At 42.7% G+C, this 5,765-nt stretch overlaps 1 protein-coding gene across 1 annotated transcript in view; it reads left to right on the top strand.

The window, feature by feature from the left end:
- PPP1R17 (protein phosphatase 1, regulatory subunit 17) overlaps nucleotides 1–5,765 on the top strand; it is a 10,398-nt gene that overhangs the window by 3,748 nt on the left and 885 nt on the right. The gene's annotated exons all lie outside the window — the stretch shown is intronic.

Below are 5,765 nucleotides of genomic sequence, written 5' to 3' on the forward strand. Positions count from 1 at the left end.
TGGTCAAAGTATATAAGAGCAGTGGTGGCTCATGGAAAGTCTTTTCCATATTCCCTGCTCATGCTTTTGGGATAGAAGGGGAGTAAGACAAGACATTAAGTCACTTGATTGTCTCTTGCAAACATGATCCTACTTTTGTGAATGGCCAGCTACTGCTTTTCAGCTTGAGCACATGCAAATTTTTAGGTCAAGAGCACAAACATAGCTCACACTGCCTCAAGCAACCTGCAGCAAAGCTGTCCTGATTCACCTCCTCTTAACTCCACAGTCCCCAACATGCACTGAGGAAACCAAGCTGTGGTGAGCTTCTTGTTAACAGCATCTTCAAGCCAGTCCCATGCTTCTGGCATAATAGGCAGTGACGCAGCTAATTGGCTTGGTGACCATATGAAGTCAGCCAGCCATGTTTTGGTCCTAAAGACCCTTCATTTGTTGAGTTTCCACATTCCCCAATCACAGAAGAGCCTCGGTTCATCGATATGTCTGAAGGTCTTTGCGGATGTAAAACCCTGCACAAGTGTTCATTACCAGTGCTAGCCAGAGATGCAGGAAGTAGTGCACGTTTGTATGCCATGCAGCAGCCCCTTCCAGATCATGGGCTGGAGCAAAAAATTGACCAATGAGCCAGTGAATGGATGAAAACCAACCAAACCTGCAACCTGGTCTAGTGGAAGGTGTCCCTGCCCATGGCAGGGGGGTTGGAACTGGATGATCTTTAAGGTCCCTTCCAACCCAAACCATTCTATGATTCAAACAAACCCCAGATCCAAAATTAGTGCCAAAACTGGAAAACACTGTTCCCTCAGTAACCTCTGATATGAACCAGTTCTGCAGCGGGCAGGCACTTCCGAGCACTGAAGCACACTGAATGAAGAGGTCCTGAGACAGATACTTGAGTGACTAAGCAACAGCTCAGAACATCAAGCACCTGAGTTTCAGGTACACCTTGAATGGAATTTCCTGTACACCTAATAATTATAAGGCGTGCAAAAGGATTCATCAATCCAAACAGGAACCTATATTTGTAGACATCCCCTTTCTTTGTGAATCTGAGCCTTCATAACTGACTTAAACACCTGGAAGAAGTTTTTTCATTTAATCAGTATGGTGCTCCAAGAAGTGGAGCGGAGTACACCTAAGTTTGCAGGATCATGGCAGCAAGCATGGTGAATACTAGTGTCTTGCGTATTGATTTGCCTAGAGAAAATAGGCTTCTTATTTGCTCACTGAATTCAAGCATCCCGATGGCTTGAGGCATCAGAGCTGCCGTGAGTGAGTCACTGGAAGCCTGGTCCACTCATTTTTTGGGGAAATGAAATCGTACAACTCCTGAGCCCAACTGCAAATGCTCCACGTTGAAATACGTAATATAGAGCACTGATAATGAACTTCTCATATAACTGCTGGAGGAAATTACCCAGCAAATTACCTGGAATTCCACATGACAAATAAATCAGGTGGGAAAAAAAAAATCATAGCCTTTTAGGGATTGATTCAGAAACAGAAGCAAAGGCAGCATTTATCAAACCATTTGTAATAAGTGTATTATACTTGAATCCTACCCTTCCTGTGGACCTTGGAGGAGAGGTGAAACATTATTTTGATCAATTCATAACCACTCCCAAGAAAAGTTGCCTGTGCCCGTTTGTAGCACCCTTGAAGATGCTGTATGCCCTTTGTACCTCCGGGTATACGCAGGGAAAGAAAATCTGGAAGCATAACACGTTTGATAGAAATCAAAGACGAAACGTGTGACAGTGACGCTGAGAGGCTTGAACTTTGTTTTGGTTTAAATGTAATTGCTAGCTAAGAGGGTGTACAAGGGTGAATTATTTCCTTGACGTGTTGCAAGAACACTCTGGTTGGATTAGCCTCTAGTCACTTACTACTTTAACTACCTCGAGTAGGCACTTAGGAGAGGAGCAAAAACCATTGTAAGGGTCTTCACCTGTTGCTTCCCATCAAGAATTCCTCTTTACCTTTTATTGTTTTTTGAAGCAAGAAGAAGCTAATACAAATTATATGGTAAGAGAACTGTTATAATCCCCAATGATTTAGTAATCAAAAAACTCACGAGGAAAGGGGAAAAGGAAAGGGAAAGGGAAAAGAAGAAAAGGAAAGGAGGGGAAAGGGAAGGAGAAATGGGAAGGGAAGGAAAAGGGAAGGAGAAGGGAAAAGAAGAAAATTAAAGAAGAGGAGAGGAAAAATACAAGATTCAGTGACCTTCAAATTTGTGACAAAATTCAAACCATGTGCATTTGCTGTTGGGGAAAGGATAGAAACTAAGGCAATTTTCAGTTGTTTCCAATTATACCTCCAATGACACTTTCTTGCCTACTGGTGAAGCCACTTCCTAGCACTCAGCATGGATTCAAAGCAGCCTGCTAGAGGCTGCTTCTCCCTGTGGACAGCTTTTCCAGATCCTGTATTCTGGGTCCATTTTCTAGCAATGGAACATCCGTGGCAGACTTGTACCTGTACGAGGGGCAAAGCAGCCTATGTGTTTGAGCCCCTGAATTTCATTTCCTTCCTAATCTAAGGATGCATATTTTCTTTTCAAGATACATACCAACATACGGCATTCTGCTGGTTGGAATTGGCCAATGATTTGCTATGAAAAAGTGACTCATTGTGGCTGAGGGCTGGTCTAATATTTACTACTTGTTTACTTTCAGGGTTATCCCATCAGGTAGCAGACAGAGCACAAACAAACGGAGCTCTTGCAGAACTCCTGTGCAAAATAGAACCTGAATTATAGACTTGGAGACCTGTGAAGCCCTGGCAGAGCTACGTGCACTAGATAAATATAGACAGGCCTCTCTGTCCGTGTCCCCCTTACTGGCACTGCTGCAGTTGAGCAGCACACTCAGCGCCACGTGTATCCCTTGCGACCTGCTAATGAGGATTGTCCCTGTTTCTAACATTTCCTCTTCATATCCTTCCTGAATGCCACTTCCAGATGCCAACTCAAAAAATTCCACTTAATTGTTTGTAGTAACAGAGCTTAATTACTACATTATCCTTTAAAGCAGCTGTCCACACAAGCAGCTTTCTTGTAAATGTAGATAAAAATGGCAGCTCTGTTATCTCTCTCCATTTTGACCAGCTGGTTATGAGCACTCCAGGACGGTCCCTCTCCTTCTTGGGTGACCAGAGAGATTTCCTATTGCAAATTAAAGCTAGTCAAACAGACCGTACAACACGATGAGTATCAACGTAGCTACTGGACGGCACGTGATCCAAGTGAGAAGTAGAATGACTTTTACACCTTGCAAACATCCAAATTAGGATCTGAACATTACTGTCTGCAGGAACCCATGGCTACCTGTTGTCCACAGAAGGAGACTAAAGAAATCAGTTCTTAGCCAGCTTAAATGTCTAAGCCTAGGCATCACACAAAACCCTCCCCTACAAAGCTCTGACTTCTAAACGTATTTAACCTTCAAATTCCTACTGTTTTCAAATTCCTTTCAAATTCCTACTGAGAGTTTTTCCTCTCACGTGACAGTAAACCATTTGAATCTGATCTCCCACTTCGTAATATATTCAATTAACTGAAGTATTTCTAAGAGTTCTTCAGGCCTGTGGGTTTGAGCAAGAATGTAAATACATGTGTAAATATGGGAACATGGTTCCTGAAATGTGGCTGCTTAAGGTTCTTTAATCAGATCAGAGATAACTAGTAAAACCAGAGCTTCAAACCCTCATCCTCCCTCATACCCTAGAACATGAAGTTGGCTCCTTTAGGACAACATCAACACCCCAGTGAAAGACCTGAATGATGCAGAAGTACAGCAGTTTAATGTCACCTCTCGCCCTTTTCCAGTGCAAGGGATGTGACTGGAGCACTCCAACATCCTTCCAACCCAGCTGCAGGAGTTGTCTGTAGGCAGTCAAGGGGAACTGGTGCCATCTTGGTGGCTTTTTGATTTACAACCCAGAAGCAGCAGCTTAGATCTAGGTGGCATCTGGCAAAGGGTTGTTTTAAGCCAAGTTCTGCCTATGTTTGAGCTTCCTAACAGAAGCTCACATGTCTCCGTGAGCCTATGAGGTCCTAGTTTCTAGACAAACATTGCAAGTAGTTGCAAGTTCTGTTGGGAAAATATGGCTACGTTACATTTCTACACTGCTTTCTTTAGTCAGACCTCTTGGCAGATACTAACAAAACAACCTACCAATCCTTAAAACAGATCTGCGGGGTGAGCTGCGTTTCATAATACACACAGCTGGGAAAACAGAGGCAGGGAGGCTAAGTGATTTATTTAAAGAGTAAACGGAGAAAGACTGACTTGCAAATGATCCCCACGCCCTAGTCCTACTCACTGCTTTAAACAAAAAATTTCCAAACTGCATCAGTAAAGCACACTATCCCCACAAGTGTTCTGTGGCATTATATCAAAGAAAAAAAACCTTTCCCCATGTTATAGAAATAATTCTAGCTAAGACATCCCATTTGTTTTACATTAAAAGGCAGATTTTAAAGGCACACAGTTGTCCTTGAAGTTGCTGGTGGTCCGTGGTCTGGAAAGTTAATAACCTGCAGCTCTGGGCTATGTCCTCTTCTGAGCTTTGAATCCTGAACTCTGCTGGAAACCTTTGGAGTTATCAGTCACCAAAGTGATTCCTTGCTAACAATCACCGCCTCGCAATGGATCCTGGTATGCTGCTGGCATGCTACTGATGTGGGTCCAGCTTCGAGCTGGGCATCTCTGCTTGCCTGCAGCCTTCCAGCCGTCTCTAGCCTCTCCTCTGAAAAGGCTGTATATGCTATAACCAAGCCATGAGAATTAAATAAACATATTTTTCCTTCGTCACGTCATAATTCAAATAAGAGACATGATCATAAAGCACAGGGCAGCTTTATTTAGCTTACATTCCTCATTTCTTATTGCTGAGTTTACCCAAAAGATAGGTTAGCTCTCATCAAACGATCCACTGTAGCTTCACACTTTAAGCATATTTTTGCTACATTTTCCTCATTCCTCAAATGCCCCATGAAGAAAAAATAACAACAATAAAAAACCCCACTCTCCCCTAAAAATAAATCCCAAACCCCAAAGACAACAGGAAAGAAAAATAGTCTGTATTTGCCTAAGTTGTCTATATGAATAGAAGTCTGAGTGGGGAACATTTACCTCCTTCTTCATAAAATGTCGTAATTCTGTGCCAGTAATAATGGTGGTTACTCAACTGCTGCTTGAACAAATGAAGTCCTTTGTGTTTCAAAATAATCTTCATTCATGCCTTTCAGTTTAGGGCATGGTCCCGCTGCAACCAGCTAGTTAGTTCCCGAGACCTGCATATAAATGAAGCAGAGGCTAACTTAAATGAAGGGCAGCATAGGTTAATATTTTCATTAATTCATCACCTCTTGAAAAGACTCCAAAGTTGAAGAAAACCTTCCTGGGTGGTACTGCTCTATTTTCAGAGCTCGTCAAGACTGAAAGCCTTCTCTGTGAGCGGCCTTTCGATCCAGAAGGAAGGAAAACAGGTTGGTTTGACAGAACAAGTCAGCTGGTTAGCACAGTCCAGAGCAAAGAGCAGCGGAATTAGGGAGAGATTCCATTCGTCTCGACACAATGGTAACCCTCATCCTGTTTTTGGACTACGTCAACCTCCCCACCAAGGAATGTGGGAATAAAATATATCTTGCAGATCACTTGCTTTTTACTGGGAACAGGCAAAACCAACACAATCTGGGTGGGATCAAGAACATCTTCTAACACACTCTCCTCTCTTCACTTAATTCGTTTTCTAATAAAAAG

This window comes from Eurypyga helias, unplaced genomic scaffold (genome assembly GCF_000690775.1).
Source record: "Eurypyga helias isolate BGI_N326 unplaced genomic scaffold, ASM69077v1 scaffold14287, whole genome shotgun sequence".
Classification (NCBI taxonomy): domain Eukaryota; kingdom Metazoa; phylum Chordata; class Aves; order Eurypygiformes; family Eurypygidae; genus Eurypyga; species Eurypyga helias.